Raw genomic sequence first — 19,240 nt, forward strand, 5'->3', positions numbered from 1 at the left:
TAAAGCAGAGCCCAGTGTACCTGATAGTGAAGACGGCCATCATCCCATTTCAGGATACTAGACCTCCTGCAGAAACAAAACTATCTCACTTTCTTTTACCTCACATTTTTCAACCTTATTTAACTAGAGAGTCCTTCTTATGCGACATCTATTAACACACATTAGGAGATGCTACTCCCAAGAGTTACTTCATTATTTTAACGGTAGGGTACACGCATACAAACTATTTATTCACGTTGCAGCTAACAAATATGCAAATCAACATAGTTGAACAATTAGCCAATTAAATAATTATGCTTTTGTACTTCTTGCAAAATTATTAGTTTGTTTAATTAAGACACCTGTCTTAAACAGAAGCACTGCCCACAGAAGTGTTGAATTAACCTGACTTGGTGGTGGATATGTAAGATTTGTTCCGCAATTTAAGGTGCCTGCAGAAACTAAAACACATTTTGTTTACTGGTGTTTATAATCAAGGCAGAGGCTCTTTATTTAGTTAATCCCATGAATTAAAGAAGTATCAAAAATATAATTTGTGTATTTGCTCACCATTGTTTTCTGTTGCAGGTTTTAGAACTGTTTTAATCCCTAATCACATAGACTGTCATCGTTTTTATAAAAAGATGGTCTTACTCGTAGTATCCCTTTATCGAGTAAACCTTGATTGTTTTAATGAACTGGCATTGATGACAGCTTGCATCATTCAACAACAAATTTTAAAATACATGTTTGCCTATTCCCTTTCCCCAGGAGAAAGGATAAAATATTAAAAGAGCAAAGATCAGGATGAAGCAAAGACCACAGCCCTTGTTTGCTTTGGCCCTTCTCACTTGCCCTCAGTTCCCAGTGTTGCCTGCAAGTCTCTATTCTAGCAGCTCCCCCAAGCATCCCCCTGGGCTACCCAACCCTCTCGGCTGCACTTGGCACCAGCCTCTTAGCCCGCGGCCAAAGAAGACAGCAAGCCAATGAACTAACACACATACACGTTGGACCATCTCATGCCAAATGCAGCTCTAATTTCAAAACACCTTCACGTTGTCACCTTCTGCTTTCCCTCACTCCTGCCACTGTGACTGTCATTTCCTCTTGAATCTCCCAGATCATGACCCACATTCTGAGCTCACTTTTTAAAAAGAGGTTATTTCTCCTTCCACTAAAAGTCTTAAAGGAGAGCTTACGGCATCACATATGCATCTTCATCATGTAGTGATGTCGTGGTTAAGAGCAAAGATGCTCGCGCCAGATTGCTCGGGTGCAGATGCCAATTCTACTACTGATTTGTAGTATGGGTCTGGGCAAGTTGCTCAGACCTCTGTGCCTTAGTTTCCTCATCTGTAAACAGATAATGATCGTTATCTATCTCGAAGAAGAGGCCTCACAGGGATAATATAGTATCATGGGGATATGAGATGGGAATACTACCGTATTCACCTCGAAGTGTTACTATCAAGATTAAATGAGTTTGGGACGATAACATGCTCAACGCAGAGCTGTGTAAGGGGAGAACTCTAGCACAGAGCCTTGGGAGCCCAAGCTATGCTACCATTCCAACTCAGTTTCTGCCTGCACTGTACTATTAAATGTTGATTTTTATCTTGTCAAGATCGCTAGTGATCCCTTACACACCAGACCAAGTACCCCTTCCACGGTCCTTATTCTCCTCTACTTCCTGGATTTTGCCTTGTTCAGCTGCCGTCTAGGCCACAGAATTTTCCCAAAGAGTCCTCCTAAATTACTGAGGGCTCCTTGCTTTTCTTGACCAACTCATCTTCCTTTCACAGTCCCTTAAATTTTTTTTTTTTTTTAACAAGGTCGGGTCCTCAGGCTTCTTTCTTCTTCTGAACACTTGCCTTTGTTAGTTCACTTCTTCTAAACATTTGCCTTCATTAGTTCCTCAAGCCTCATCTCTCATTTATATCTGCAGACTTCACATCTCTCCTCCAAGCTCTGGTTCTGCATTTCTACCTGCAGGCCGTGTATCCCATGTGGATGTTCAGCTAGCATTTCACTCTCAACCTGACCCAATCCAGACCCAACAGTCAAAACTACTTTGCAAACTTCCCTCTTCCTATTTCTTTTTTTTTTTTCAATTTTTATTGGAGTAGAGTTGATATATAATGTTAGTTTCAGGTATACAGCAAAGTGAATCAGTTATCCATATACACATATCTATTCTGTTTTAGATTCTTTTCCCATATAGGTTATTACAGAATATTGAGTAGAGTTCCCTTTGTTATACAGTAGGTCCTTACTAGTTATCTATTTTATACATAGTAGTGTGTATATGTTAATCATGGATGGACCTAGAGATTATCATATTAAGTGAAGTCACTCAGACGGAAAAAGAGTAATATCACATGGTATCACTTATACGTGGGATCTAGAAAATGGTACAAATGAACTTATTTTCAAAACAGAAATAGAGTCACAGATGTAGAAAACAAACTTATGGCTACCAGAGGTGAAGCGGAGGGAGGGATAAATTAGGAGACTGGGATTAACATATACACACTACTACCATTTTTCCCATTTCTTAATACCTCCGTCATGATCCCTAAATTCCGGGTTCAAAACTAACATGTCCTTGTGAGATATATCCCAGCCATTTTATCCTCTGAAAATCTTTGGCATTTGTCACGTCTTTCCTATCGCCAAGTTCAAATCTGTCAATACTGCAAGTCTAAATAAGATGAGTTGCATGTCTGAATTAGTATAATGCCATACTAACAAGTAATGAATCGGCCCCCAGAAAATAAAATTTTTAATCCTACAGTGAGCAAGGAAAATATGTTGGGACATGAAATGTTTCCTTTGTTCATCACCTAAAAACCTAGGTGGCATTGCCTCTCATAGGTGGCCCTGACCTAGCTGGGGCACAGATATATTGTGTCACAAAAGGCACAGTGGCTGTATACAGTTTGATGCTCTGCAATCTTTAGCATGAAGGTGCGTCATACATCCAGATAATTATCATTGGGAAACATAAAAAGCAGTTCCACTGTGTTACAAAATACCTTCCCTGAGACATTCTTTCTTTCCAAATCATAGCTGAAGTGCAATGTTGGAATTGTGACTATTATACCAACTTAACAAGAAGGTTATTAGTGGAGACTTTAAGAAGGATCATGTCAACCCAGATACTGAGTTCACGTTCACTAAACGGTCTTTGGTGTTTAACCTTTCTTGCCTTCATTAAATGAGGCACTTTGTGTGTATAGGTTTCTCATGAAACTCCTTTGCTAATTTCTTCCCCCCTTAACCTTAAGGACCTTAAAAAACAGGCAATATTCTTCTCAGCAAACTTGCATTCTTCAGTTTGTGCTTTGGTAGAGAAGTTTACCAAATTGTATTTCATAGAAAAATCCCAATATTCTGAAAGAAAGATGCTGGAGAGAAACCGGATCATCTTTCAGGCCATTTATCAAAGTGCTCACATTTCCTATCTCCAGGCAGGTGAAACAATAATAATAAACACTGAGAAATGAGAGCTGCAAAATAGAAAACAGAAAAGGAGGAGAAGAAAAAGCTGATGTTTGGGCTCTTGCCAACTTCGAATCGCAGGTAGAAAGTTTGGGGTGGTTTGTAAGTCACATTTTCAAACAACGTGCCGTACTTTCTGAGTCTGAGGTGGCCTTTCTTTCCTATGTGCAGTGGGGATCTTGCTTATAATGTTGTGTCTCAGAGACAAAGTTTGTCAAACCATCGGAATAATTTCCCCTAAATACGGGTTAGTATCATCGACTTCAGCAAGAAGAGCAGTGTAATGATTGAGCATTTTCTCTCCTCTTGTCAGGTTACACTGAGGTTGGGGTAGAAGGGGCTGGTCAACCAGGTGGTCCTCACTAAATCAGCATAACGATCAAGTCATCCTATTGCCTGAGACATGCGGTTTCTCTCTTTTGCTTCTCAGTATGGAGCGTTTACCAGGATGGATTAAAGTTAATGCTTATAAAAAGTTCTGCTATTACCAAAAAATAAACATATTCTCCCCAAGACTAGGCAAGGTAGCCTTTCTTTCTTGGATAGATCCCTAGAGACCATTGAGTGATTGGCCAAATGGTCTTCCTTTAAGTGTCAGAGTCAGACTTAGATTATATACTCTCCAGAAGAAAAAGTGGTACTACTATGACGGCATATCAGTACCAAACAGTTATTTATCAACTTTCCTTCTATATGCTTCTGGGAAAGGTGCTATAGACCACAGCTGATCTTTACAAGGTTTCTAATCTAAGAAAATATTAGAGCTAGAAGGACCCTAATGATAACGATAATACACACATTAAATACATAAAGCAAAATGCTTGCATACATGTCAAGTGGACAAGGGCATTTATAAGCTCCATGGCTTCCAGTCCAAGATGATAGGGGATCTATATCTAATTAAAGGCAAAGAGAAAAAAGGGATAATCATTGAAAGTATATTTCAGTATTCTACTTAAAAGAATACTGAAAAACGTACAGAGTGACATATTTATAAAGGAATCCCAGAGAGAAAAATATGGCACATACACTGTATCCTGTGTCCACAGAAAACCCAATAAGGTAAAATGGGGTCGTCTCCTTGATGATCCTTAGGATGTTTAAAATAAAGAAGTGAAAACTTTTAAGATTGGTTTGGATATGAGCCCCTTTTCTCTGGCAGACATCACAGAGGAGTCTTTTTACCCTTTGAATTTGAGACCGTTCCTACCTCGAGGCAGGCCAGATGACCTCTCCAATTCCCTTTCAGCCGCAAAACTCTGTGAAATCAGAAAATGGTCCCAACCATGTCAGGAAACCTGCCAGTCTCTTTTGATAATGGAAGAGGGTGAGCTGAAAAAACATTCCATAAGCATAAAGGAAGCATTATTGATGTCTTAAAAGTGTTAGGATCCCATGAAACACAGGAGTGTTGGTATCCGGATTAAAATCATTGGCACCAGCCCGACCAGAACTCTCACTGCTAAGCGATAATGCATTTTGCATTAATGCTTAACATTGAGAAATCCTGATGGGCCACACCAAGGGAGTTTGAAGTAAAGTGAGTATAGTCCCTTTGAATTGCAGTCCTGTGGACCTCGGCGGGTGCAGAAAGCCCAAGCCGAAAGAGCAGGGGCAGGAACGTGATTTAAGGGGTGGCAGCACATCACAGGAGGAAATCGAAGAGCCCTAGTGCGTTAGGTTCCAAACTGTGTGCTCTGAGGATTTCTGCCTAGCAGAGGGGAAGAGCCTTCTCCTCGAGAATCGCGCCGTTTAAAGTCCCTCGCAACGATTTTGGGAGCTCCTTGAATGCAGAGGGTATGACCTTTTGCTTCTTTACTTGTCCTATTTTCCAGCAGTTATTACGATGGTTTACCAAAGGTGGACCCTTGATGTTTGCCCAAAACATAAAGACCTTTCATCCTCTTAGCTCACTCAGCTGTCTGCCTCACGATAAGAGATGCTCACTCCCGTCCTCCCCTTTCCAGGGAGCTAGCAAAGGAACAGACACTGTTTCTTTTGACTGATAGATGATTATTTCCAACACTTGGTTTCCCGTGCTCTAACCTCGAGTTTCAAAGGAGCGGAAGAGAAATATTAATAATTGGAGGTGGCCTGACTACCTAAGAGAAAATCATTGTGGAGCTGACACCAGCTGTGCAAGCTTTTGTGCCTCTAATGAAACTGTATGCTGAGATGCAGGGACACAACAGAGGAGTCGGCTTTGACACTGAGATTTTTATGATTAACTCTGACTCAATGCAGACAAGTATAAATGCTCGGCCTGGAAACCGAGCCTGAGACACAAGACAAAATGGCATCCTTTTCAAAGCCCAACACGTTTTGGAGAAGAAAAAGTGACTCTGTGTCTATTTACATCCTTGAGCACACTCCTGCCCCCTCCTCCACCCCACCCTCAGCTGCCAACCTAGGTGTTTGGCTGGCATCCACTGTAATCTGTTCTCCTTCATTATGTTAATCTGTGGGCGGAAAGATTTCTGTCATCTTCGAACCGCTTGTACAGCAACGGTAAACACCTTGGCCTGTCTGTAATTGGACAGGTGTCTGCATTGATGTCACCCAGCTTTTAATTCAATTAAAGAACTGGCTGCTCTGCTCTCATTACCCACCCATTTCTGTTGCACTCTGAGTCTGGCGGTGAAATCCGCACACAGCCATCACCTACCCCGAGTCCAAAGTCTGTGGTCCCCGTGCAAAGATCACGCAGAATATTTCAAACGGACCTCAACAATCCAAGTGTACTTTCCTGTTAGCAAAGGCATTTGGAATAAGATGGAGAATTTGTTCTCTCTCTCTCTCTCTCTTTACCTTTAAATTCTCTATTGTCTAAACGGTGTCTTCTACCTACTGGCCAGTAATTAGGAGCTGTCCAGCAAAAAGAAAAGCAGTCTCTAGCTTCCCCTCCCCAGGGCTTTCCTCCGTCTCAAGAGAACTCATCAGAGTACAATGTTCTTATTTATTTGCTGGCATTTCACATTTGGATCAAGAAAGTGAGGGTGGGGAAAAGCAAGGCATTTATTAAGAGGGCCATCTGGTAAGGGATCCCACACAGGCAGAGCTGAGACTGCTACCTAGGGACACAGTAGAAGAACCCACTTTTAACAGAAAGCCAGCCAGGGGAAGGAGAGCTGAAGAGAAGGGGACTTTTCTGGCTTACGATTCTGCTGCAGTGCTGAGAAATCCTAAATTTTAAGTGTCCTACATCTCAGAAAGAGTTTTGAGCCACAAACTAACCCAGTGGATGGATGAAAGAGACTAAATCAATCCAACATGCCGTGATTTCTGCCCATTTAAAGGAACCTCTGAAAATAAAGTTCTAACACAGGCACTGTGACACAGTAACCTCATGAAACTGTATAATGGCATTTGTTAAATATGGATGAAAATTCAAAGGTCTAACAGACATCTGGAAACGCACCCAGGATGTTTCTCCTCTGGTTCTTAGTAGCCTAGGAAAGTGGCATTTGTTGTTGTTGTCTTTGGGGGTAATAGTTTAAATAAAAATAAGGATCTCTAGGATTTATAAAATGAAAGTCAATTTTCATTTTAATCAAAAGGTAGAACAGCAAATGAGCTTACCCCAAACCTAACGTAACCCTTTGGAAACTAAAACTGATGTTTTACATATAATTTCCTGCAAATGGATTTTCTGACCTTACTTAAAATTTCTAGTACTAGGGAACACCTTGGATCAAAGACTAAATGGATTTCAATGTTTACAAATGGGAAAAACAAAATGGTTTATTCTTTCATTTTTTAAAATAAAATATAGGGTCTAATCCCAGTCTTAGAGAATGGTTGAAACAGTGATTTTAATTGAACTCAAAGCATTATCCAGTTAAGATTCTCTCAGTAGGCTTATAGCTAACCTCACATTTTTCATCAATGCCTTCATGGTTGGTAAGAACTACAGAGTCTCTGTCATTTTCCTTCTAATTCTGCAATTGATTTGAAGCCACCCACTCATGGGAACTCTTTATGGAGCATAAAGGGCCGTCACTGACATCATTAGAACTCTCCCAGAGAATATCAGACTTGACTAAGCAGGGAGTCAGGCAAGGAGACAGGAGGAAAAGAAAAATAAATGAGAAGGGAAAGTCATCCCTTATTGACCAGTGTCCTAGGTCCCCTGCTGAAAGCCTCCGATAGGATGAGCCCCTTGTACAGAGGGGGCTGCCGTTGGGCAGAGTGTAAAGGTCACTCAAGTCCACAGCAGAGCCAAGGTCAGAACCTATATCTTCTGACTCCAAGATCACTGATCTGCTTACTAGACCTAAGCCCCAGTTCTGGAAGAAGAAAGAAGGCGTGTTGAATAAATATTACTAAAAATAATAGCACACTTTTATACTAAATACTTGATTTAAATATATCTGAAAACGTGTTAATAGGTTCAAAGTTATTACTAAAACCTACTGTATACAAACAGAAAGTAAAATGCTTATCCCTCCAAATGAGTGAGTGTATATGCCTATAGTATTCCCTTACAAAAACAACTGATTCATAAGAAACTCTACATCAGGGTATATGTGCTTCTGTGTGTTACTGAGTATAACACTTTATATGTATATATATTTGGAACTAATCAAAAACTTTATATATATATAACACTTTATATATATATATATATGTTTTCGATTAGTTCCACATATAGATACAATACAAGTATAAAATGGTCATAAAAGTTAGAAAACAGAAAACTTGAGGTGACTGTTCCCTTTCTTTATCAAATGTGAGTAGTAACCCTTAAGTATTTATACCCAACACTATAGCATGGCCAACATACCCAGTTGATTACTACACTACAGCAAAATTGATGTATTACCATCATTTTTAACCATCACACAACATGTTACCAAAAAGAAATCCAAATCCTGCACCGCGAATTCTTACTGCATAAAATAAAATGAGGAACTTGTAAAAAGCCCCATCTGAAGCTCTCACAATGCACCAGGAGTTCAGGCACATTATATATTCAGGAGAGTTAGACAAAGCTATTAACTCATCAACAGTGCATTACCTGATGAAATTCTTACACATTAGCTAAGCAGGAACATGACATCATTTCTATCTTTACTATTTATGTCATAGGCCATATTTTTGTCCTGTGAATTTTTTCAGACCAATTTCTTTCAAGATTTATATTTAAAGAAATAGTTTGTAATAAACCACAAATACGGAATATTAATCTATGGGGTACTGTGAAAAATAGCAGAGACTTCCTCAAAATTCATCTTTTAACAACACCATCAAAATGAATTTTTCAAATTTACCTCTGATGTTTGCCTGTTGTGACAGAGACCACTAAATGCCCTCTCATTGTATATTCTCTTCCTCCACAGTAAAATAAAAAGACCCTTTTAGCTGGACAAATGGCCACTTTGAATAAGTACATTTCCAGCAATCTGTGTAGCTAGGTATAGCCATGTGGCTAAGTTCTAACCACAGAATGTAACCAAAGGTGGAGGAATAACTTCCAAAATATGTCATTAAAGTGAATGTGTACATCCTTGTTCAACCATTCCACCTTCCTGCTGAACGGAAACCAAACTAGATGGCTGATGCTCCAGCAGCCATTTTGGACCATGAGGCAGAAGTCTTGTCTCTAAGGATAGCATAGCAAAACGATGAAGAGTGTGGATCCCTGGCACTGTGAACACCCACCCCTACATTGACCAACTGTGAACACCTATTATCAGAGAGAGAAAAACTTAATTTTGTTGAAGTCACTGTTATTTGGGGTTCTCTGTCTCTCAAGAAAAAAATAATAAAAAATGAAAAACTTATCTCTACTGTTTTTGCCCCATAAAACACTCATTTTTAATATAATATTGTACTTTAGAGAAAGTACTGCTTGTTACGTATATTTTACCATTAATTTTAAAAATCAGGAAAAAACAAAAGCAGATTGTAACAGTAGGATCTAGCACTAACCCAGAACATAGCAGATAATGGTTTTGTTTTTAATAAATGAATAGTTTCTGCTCTGTGTCATTATCAGCTTTGCAGCAGCATGGCTTCCATTATTTTAAATTGCAAATATATAGTCCCTGAGCTTCATTATGAGGTGTAAGTTTTGGAACTAATTTTTAGATTCTATTCATCCTATCAACATTTTTTTCCCCGTTGGGAATATGTATGTTAAGTTCCAAATATATATCTAAGTTGTGGTAGTTCTGCATATTATTTCATAAAATTAGAGAACTATAGAACTGCAGAACCAGTAGTTCAAAACTCAACTCAGCATGATAAGACAATAGTAACATTACGTTAACTACAGGGTTAGCACCAAAACCCTGCATTTGTTTCTTTATCTCTTCCTTCGTTCCTTCAAGAAAAGTGTATGGATTACCTACCTTGAGCAAGTTACTAAACAAGGCTTAAAATAAATAGAAAACATGATACTTGTCCTCTGGGAGCTTACTGTCTAATGAAAAAATAGAACGGGTGTACCAAGAGCAGCCATAGGCAGTTTTAACAACTGTGGAGTAAGACTTCTCAGCTGAATAGAAAAAAAATTACAGGGCAGGGAAGTTTTTATTACAGTTATCTCTCTGCAGGCTTCTCAGGCAAGTATAGTAATTATACATATATATAATATATAACAAATATAATATATACGTATATGTGTGCATATACATACACATAAAGAGTAGAATCTTACTTATGGATGGACTAATGGTTGGGGTTAAGTTCCAAAGTCGGGCATAAGGCAAAAATCACTCATGATTTAAAGTCCCCTTGACAACTCCTTATACTGCCCATAAAGTACAGTGCATTTGATTTTGTGTATGCCTCTAATTCTTCATGAATCAATGATTCTCTATGGCTCTCAGTTCTTCATTCTTTTTGTAGACACCCCAATGGTGTCTACAAACAAGAGTTTCCCTTTTCTGTCAATAGTTGGGAAACCCTAAAATTACTCACACATTCTTTCCTTCTAACAGGTATCGACAGTTTCGGGATTGGATAGCATCCTTTGCCTGTAAGATTACTTTAAGAGTTTTTTCACTCTTTTTTTTCATGCCTTCCCCACTTCCAAGGTGTGTGGTTAAATGTATGTAACTGAAATACACAGATGAGACTTCACTACGAGATTAATTACAATTATATTGCATGCGTGGAATTGCACTGGTCTCCTTCTTCTCTGGACCTAATGGGCATTTTGCATTCTGTATATAAGTAGAGAACTCTCTGCCTTTCTAATGGGCATCGTGGCCTGGGGGCTGAGAGGGTTGGGTTTGTTAGAAATGCAGAATCTCACACCACAGTCCCAGACCTACTGAATCAGAATCTGCAGTTTACAGAGATCCCAAGTAATTCTCACTTCCTTTGCACTAGCAGCTTCCAGAAGCACCACCCTTAAGGGTCAGAGGCCCTACTTACACTGCCTCTATTTCTTCACTTGCCCTACCACCGTTCTGCCCACAAAGCTAATGCTGTTGGAACAAGGGGCAGGAACAAACAAAGCAGGGGTAAATTCAAGCCCAGCAGGTGAAAATGATCCCTTCTCACCTGGCCACGTCCCTCACCCCAGTGGTTTTTAATATGTGGTCCACTGACCTCTGCAAGAGCACGGACTAGAACACTTGGTAAAGGCAGATTTCTCAATCCTAGCCCAAATACACAGACTCTTGTGCACGGAGCCCAAGAATCTGCATTTTATAAGCAATCCAGGAATCACCTTATGACCAGTAGAGCTGAGACTCACTAATTATTACTACTAGCTGTGGAAGAGACAGAAAAATGAGAGACTTTCAATATGGAACCCACTTGTTTCAGGTAGAAGAAAATGAACGTCTACTGTATATGAGGACTGAACCAGTTTTCACAGCAAAAGCTATATTATCAGTTGCATGATAAATTAAAATGTCTTTCTTTTTTTCCATAAATTTCGATTTATGTGGGTCATCTGAAAGATTATTACTATTGGTTCATCAGCTAAGCTATAGTAAATAATAAATATGATTATCATTACCGGAAGAAGGAATATAGCTCCTAGAGCTTAGCTCAATGTAATGTAACAATAAAACTGAGAAAATATCTTCTGTGTACCAAGCACATTCCTAGCACTATGCCAGGTGCTGTACTAATCATGCCGATAATTAAGTCTACATGTTTAAGCATCTTCAAGAAAGAAATAAAAAAAAATTGTATATGTGCAAATTCTTGAATGCATTCATTCTTGACAGAATTTCAAATCAGACTGGGAGGGGTCTTTCTGAGCAGCCCTGGGTTTGAAGGGAAATGCCAGCACTGTCTCTCTGGGCAGCAGCTTTGGACGTTGAAAGTGCTGGAGGGAAAATCAGCAGGAGCTACGCAGAGTTAACTGGAGCCCTTTGCAACTAGTCTAAAGATACACTGGACTGATAACTGCAGGGCTTTCTACCCTGAGGCTGCAGCTGAGGAAATGAACTTTCAAGAACTCCCTGCTCTGAACCCTGGCCTTCCGAGGGCACAGAATCCAGACTCTGTGGCCCAAAGGGGCCCATTTGTACCTGAGTGGGGCTGTTAACCCTTGGACTCTCCATGCTACTGGGACTTATCACATTTAATCCTCCAGTAGCCAAATTCGTGATTGGTAAATATTCTGTCTCACGCTTCTAGTGTTCCAGCTCTCTTAGTTAATATTCATCTTTTTATTTTCTTTTGCCTTCTGCATTTTGCAAAGTCTGACCATAATTTCCCACTTCTTCCCAAGAATCATTTCACTTAATTTTTTGTTGTCCTGTGATTTTCCTTTGCTAATTTTATTACTTACTTTTAATAGCTCATCATTTTTTTTTTTTTTTCAGTACGCGGGCCTCTCACTGTTGTGGCCTCTCCCGTTGCGGAGCACAGGCTCTGGACGTGCAGCCTCAGTGGCCATGGCTCACGGGCCCAGCCGCTCCGCGGCATGTGGGATCTTCCCGGACCGTGGCACGAACCGGTGTCCCCTGCGTCGGCAGGCAGACTCTCAACCACTGCACCATCAGGGAAGCCCACATCATTTTTATATAGGCATTTCTCTTTTTTTTTTTTTTTTGTCCTGTATTTGCAAGTTGCAGTTGGGAGGTGGAAGTTGTCATAAGAACTTCTGGTTAAAATAGAGACTTGATCACTGGTGTCAAACAGTGATCAGTGTTTGAACAGTGTCTCCCAATGCTGGCTGTACAACAGAGTTACCTGCTGACACTTTTAAAATACCAATACCCAGGCTATATTCTAAACCAAAACATCAGACTCTGCAGGTGAGACCTGGACATCAATATTTTTTAAAGCTCTCCAGGTGGGTCAGTGTGCACCCATGGTTGAGAACTACTACCTTATAAGAATACCAAGGAGGGGCTTCCCTGGTGGCGCAGTGGTTAAGAATCTGCCTGCCAATGCAGGGGACGTGGGTTCGAGCCCTATTCTGGGAAGATCTCACGTGCCACAGAGCAACTAAGCCCCTGCACCGCAACTACTGAGCCTGAACTCTAGAGCCCGCAAGCCACAACTACTGAGCCCACACGCTGCAACTACTGAAGCCTGCGTGCCTATAGCCTGTGCTCCACAACAAGAGAAGCCATCGCGGTGAGAGGCCCACACACCGCAACGAAGAGGGGTCCCTGTTCACCACAACTAGAGAAAGCCCACGTGCAGCAACGAAGATCCAACACAGCCAAAAATAAAAGACAATAAATAAATTTTTAAAAAAAAGACTGAAGTAGAAGAATTAAGTACTCATCTCAGAAGATTCAAACAGCAGAATCAATACTGCCAAAATCAGAAAATGAAAAAGGAAAAAAACTATGAAGCAAAAACCCAGAATTCAGAAACTGAATAGTATAAAGATAACAATTAATTCATTGAACATTTACTATGTGCCTGTTTATCAGCAAAATATTCTATGGAGGTAATTCATTGTTTTTTTTTTTTATCTTTGCAACAATTCCATAACATGAAGAAGGTTTTTACCCCCAGTTTATATATGAGGAAACTCCAATACAGTGATATGTTTTTAAATTTGCCTGAGATCAGACAGTTGATAAGTGACATAACTAGATGGATTTGACTCTGCAAGCTGTGTCCTGGACTGCTAAAATGAGGAGGACAAACTGGGAAGAAATATACAATATTGGAAACTGTTATTTCTTACCAGAAGTAATGATGATATACACAACAGCAAACTTTCCAAGCCAAAGAAAGACCCAATTGTGAAGAAAGAAGAGCTCATTATATAACAGAAGAAAAATGTAATGAAAAGAAACCAACACATTTTATGATCACTTACTTGGTTAAGGACCCTATGTGAACCAACAAACCTAAATTGTCTTATACATCCAATATCAGTATTGTTCATTCAAATAAATACCACTCTAACAACCAAAAATTAAATATAAAAATCTCAACAAATGTCACCTCAGAAATGCTAAAGGGGGATTACTTTCAAGATCAATAGCAAAACTACTCATGAACTACTCTATTGTCCTCTCTCTTGGTACCTTGTTATCTCAACTAATTGGCAAAGCAGCTGCCACTAACCAGTCTCCACACTCCTCACATCTCCACCAAATCCAGGTTTCTGGCTCTCTACTTTCTCCCCCCTCCCCCCTCACTTTCTAGTATTCTTCTTTCTTTACTATGAAATCTCTGACTTTGATACTTACTCAGCCTGGCTTTGGGGCTTTTCAATTCACACTCCCCTCCCTCAATAGACTGATTCGTCACAATAAAAGTCCACCTGGCAGTACCAGAGTTCTCCACAATCTTTAAGATTACCTCCTATGTACTTCCTTTTCTGTTCATTTCACAACTGTGAGCAACAGATACATCTTTAAAACCCTTTGGGGGGAAAAAAGTTAAAGAATTCATAGTCCACACACGCAAGAACAGAAATAAAGGAATAACAACAACAGAAAGTACTGAAACACAATAACAAACAAAACTGGAAAGCATGAAATATGATGACAGAAATAAGAGCAATCAATTGTATAAATCATAAAAATAAATGTGAGTTAAACTCCTGTACTAAAGTACAGAGAATTTTAAGTTGAATGTAAAACTAAATCAAACTAGATTCTGTTTGCAGAGATACACTTAAAGCAATGTGACTTCAAAGGTTAATACACAAATGATGAATGTAAAAATAATAAGAAAAATACAAACAAAAAGCAAGTTACCAAAGAAACTGATAATTGACAAATCCAAGAAATTGACCAAGTTGCAATAATTGAGAGTTTTTCCTTAGTTTTTTGTGGGTTTTTTTGCGGTACTCGGGCCTCTCACTGCTGCGGCCTCTCCCGCCGCGGAGCACAGGCTCCGGATGCGCAGGCCCAGCGGCCACGGCCCACGGGCCCAGCCGCTCCATGGCACGCGGGATCCTCCCAGACCGGGGCACGAACCCACAACCCCCGCATCAGCAGGCGGACTCTCAACCGCTGCGCCACCAGGGAAGCCCTTTCCTTAGTTTTTTACACATTGGGTATATAAAAATAAATAACAGTTGGTCAGTGGTGCTCTAATTTTTTCTCTCTGTACACCATTCACATGCTTGAAATATCCTACAGTAACATCCAATAGTTTATTATACTGGTTTTCAATCTCAGGGGTACTGTCCTCCAGAAAGATACCCTTCAGAATCTGGGAAAGGCTGGTGTAATTTGAAAAGCCTCCCTGTCCCGTTTCTGATTTGATCTTACCTCAAATTTAGAATTACTAATTCAGAGGATATGCATCATATATATGTATGTGTGTGTGTGTGTGTGTGTGTATATATATATAATCAATATGGTATATCTAATATAAACAAATATTAGTCTACCCTGAATGGTGAGGATAGGTTTTTTTTTTTTCATATTACCCATAGAAAACTAACAAAAACATTTAAAGGTGTTATATTAACTATAGAAAATGTTCTTTAAAATCTGCACATAAAAATGTAAATAAAAATAAATGAAAAACGGGGGCATTCCCACACATAAGGCAAACATAAGTATAATATTCTTCATATATAAAGAGATATTTAAATCAATGAGAAAAATGTGACTCCTCCAATAGAAAAATTGAGGGTGAAATGTGCTACGTATGTCATAAAAGAAGTACAAATTACCAGTAAACAATGAAAATACTTAATGCCTCAAGTAATCTAAATTTGAGGTAAGATCAAATTAAAGTAATATTCTGATATATTTGGAAATTTTACAAAGTTTCTTTTACCTGTAAAACTTGTCAACTAGGATGAAATGAAAAATAAAATCTTGCATTCGGCTTGCTGGTGGGAGTATAATTTGTACAGTCTTTTTGGCAATTATTTGGCAACATAAAAATAACTAATCTTTGTTAAGAAATTACCATATGTTAAGCACTGTGCTACATGCTTTAAAAACATCTGATAGTTAACATTTATACAGTGCAATCTGATCCGTGTGTCATGTGCTGTCCTGTGTGTTTTACATATACATGGATTCATTTAATCCTCACAGGTATCCTATGAGGTGGGTAGTTATTTCATTCTCAATTTACCCATATGGAATCAGAAGCACAGAGATGTTAATTAATTTGTCCAAGTTTGCACAGCTGAAAATTGTTAGACTTGGAATATCATCTCACTTAATATCTTTCTGAGGTTAATATTATTCTCCCATTTCATAGGTTAAGACACTAAAAAAAGATCCAGGAGAATACATAATTTCCCCAAAGTCACAGGGAGGGTAGGCAGCAGAGGTTTGCATCAATGTGTGCTTGACCTCAAAGTCCAAGACTGACTAATGCTTTAAGAGAATTTGACCTAGTTGTTCCATTTCAAGGGGTTTATCCTACCGTCATTGTCAGGAATTCTTCCAAAGATTTACATACAGACTTCTAAAAAATCATATTAATTATAACAGTTGGAAATCCAGAAAATAAGAGGAGACTGAGACAAAATGAATTTGGGAGAGAGGCAGTGGAAAGCAACTGAAGAATTCTAAACAGAGAGCCATGATGTTTGGTTGTGCAGTGGATTAGAGTCATGGGTGGGGGGGTGTTCATGAGATAGAAGAGTACTGTAGCTGTCCAGGTAAGAGATTGGAATGGTTTGGCTTGGACAGTAGATAGGGGAGAGACGGATCAATTTAGCACATAGTTTAGAAAATGGAATCAATAAACAACACGGATATATGAGGTATGAACAGAATGTAAAAGTTGAGAAAAATTCTCAAGCTTAATTAACTGGGTGGCTGGAGGTGTCATTTATTGATATTGGGAATGCAGGAGGAGGACTTCAGGTTGGAGATGGTAAATTTAGAGATTACGAGAAGTCAATTGGAAATGTCAATTTTTCCAAATGTCTGCTGGATACACACATTTGGAAGTCTGGGTAGGACGTGCCTTTAGGAGTCAACAGTGTTTGTAGGATACTGGATGCTTTGTGAGTCGATGATTTTCCTGGAGCAAGACTGTAGGGAAAAAAAAAATTAGCAAAAGAGAGAAAAGGTCCCGGATCTAAACCCTGCGGTTCTCCAAAACGCAGAGTTAAGCTTCAGAGGGAGTGGGCAAAGAACACTGAGAAAAGGGGGCCCAGAACCAGAAGGGTCAGAGAAGTGAAGAAACATTTCAAGAGACAGTAAAAAAATCCACAGTGTAGAATGCTATCGAGCTGTGGAACCAGGACTGTAAAGTGTTCTTTGGATATCTAAACATGCAAGTTGTTGGTGTCCTCAGCATGGCAAGCGAGTGGAAGGCAGACCGTGTGAAGAAATGGGAACAAGGCCACAGATGCTTCTTGGTAGAGGCACGTTTGGGAAGAGGAGAGAAGGCACAATAGCTGGATGGGACTTTAGATCAAAGGAAGATTTTTGTCACTGCTTTGGGTTTGTTTATGTTTAACAATGGGTGTTGACAGATGGAGTCTTAATGACCTTGGGCAGAATCCAGCTGGGCAGTGGCTCTAACTTTGGCATGCACCAGCATCACAAGAGGAGGGCTTGTTAAAATGGGGATTGCTGAGCTCTACCCCACAGCTTCTGATTCAGCAGGTGTGGGCGGCCTGGAGAATCTGCATTAATAAAAAGGTCCCAGGTGAGGCTGTTGACACAGATCCAAGGACCACACTTTGTGAACGACTGCAGGAGACAGAGGTTAAAAATACGTGAGAGGAAGAGAGACCACCAGTAACAGGTCTACAAAGGCAAGAGGAGTTGGGGTCCAGAGGACTTCTGAAGATTTTATTTTTGATAGGATAAGGGAAGCTCTGTGAAAACAGGAAGGAAAAGAGAGGAAGGTAAAAAGTAAAAATAATAATGATGGCAAATACCTATTATATGCCCAAAACCCATTAAACTGTCTTAGCATTCATTAATTCACTTAACCCCTAATACCAACCCTGTCAGTCAAAAAAAAATGCAATTAATGCATATATTTGGTAGTAAGAAAGTGACAGAAATTCTTTATGATAGATTCTGGAGTTTTTTTGGTATCTAAGATGATCTAGTATGTAAGACTATCAGCTGAGTGTGATAAGGAAGACAGGTTAGCATTTAGAGAGTTTGAAAAAATATAAAATATTTAATGAGGAGAATGGGAGAAGGCAATTACAGACATATGGTAGGACTGGTGTCATTACTGAGTGTCCATCTGAAAATGGGGATTGAGACATTTTAGTGATAGATTGCTCATTGTTTTCCAGCCCACTTAGCTGCAACGCACAGCCTGGGCAAAGGCTTAATCAGATTGGGTTTTTATTGGATGGGTAAAATGAGGGAGGAAGGAAGTGAAAGATACCAGTTTCTTTTTTTTAATTGGTTGTGTATTTGGGCTGTAGATTCTAAGGAATCTAAAAAAACTGAAGTAAAGTTTGAGAGAGTTGACCGACAGATGTGTTAGAAAGACAATTAAGGCTACTTTATAATCCAGCAAATTTGTCAAGTTACGAAAGTCTTTGACAGAGGAAAAATACTTTTTTCTATTAAATTTGTTGATGCGTTTTACTTTTTTTTTTGGTCAAAGGCTTACATTTGACTTTCCATTTAAATGGGCCTTAACATTTCATGAGGCTGAAAACTGCTGTCTTACTACACGTGCGGGACTTCGAGCACGGCACCTTGTGCGATGTGCCTGAGTGTACTTCACTCCAGCCGTTCTGCACGGCGCGCGTGCCACACCGTGAGAAATTGATTCGCTGGTTTGCCCGTCAAACTGCCGGTGCTCTAGTACTCCTCTACCTTGACATAATTAGGTTTAATCAACAATTTTACAATAAATAACAGGGCTGTGAACTTGGGCTAGTCCCAACGAGCGAACTTTTGCATGGTGAAATAGGTCGCTGGCCCCACGTGTACACGTAGGATTGCTAAAAGATACATCTTTTTAGGATGTATAAAGATCCTAGGTACAAGGACCTGATTAAGGGCATGAGGGCCCTGTGACCTAATCTTTTGGGGATGGCGAGAATATCATCCTTGTAATGAAGCTATCCATAAGAGCCCATAACCATTATAGAATTATCCTTTCCATCCGAGATGGATAGAGGTGTCCATATCATTAGATGACCCTTGTTGGGTTTTTTTTTTTTTTTTTTTTTGCTGTACTCGGGCCTCTCACCGTTGTGGCCTCTCCCGTTGCGGAGCACAGGCTCCGGATGCGCAGGCTCAGCGGCCATGGCTCACAGGCCCAGCCGCTCCGCGGCATGTGGGATCTTCCCGGACCGGGGCACGAACCCGTGTCCCCTGCATCGGCAGGTGGACTCTCAACCACTGCACCACCAGGGAAGCCCAATCCTTGTTGTTCTGAATCAGGCAAAATATAGGAATCTTTGATGCGT

The 19,240-nt window shown here is 39.8% G+C and overlaps 1 protein-coding gene across 1 annotated transcript in view; it reads right to left on the bottom strand.

Annotated features, from left to right (window-relative positions):
• The window catches only part of USH2A (usherin), a gene marked incomplete at its 5' end in the record, with an annotated part of 770,156 nt that overhangs the window by 438,235 nt on the left and 312,681 nt on the right, over positions 1-19,240 (bottom strand). The window lies entirely within an intron of this gene.

Source organism: Grampus griseus (assembly GCF_964374135.1).
Source record: "Grampus griseus genome assembly, chromosome: 1".
Classification (NCBI taxonomy): domain Eukaryota; kingdom Metazoa; phylum Chordata; class Mammalia; order Artiodactyla; family Delphinidae; genus Grampus; species Grampus griseus.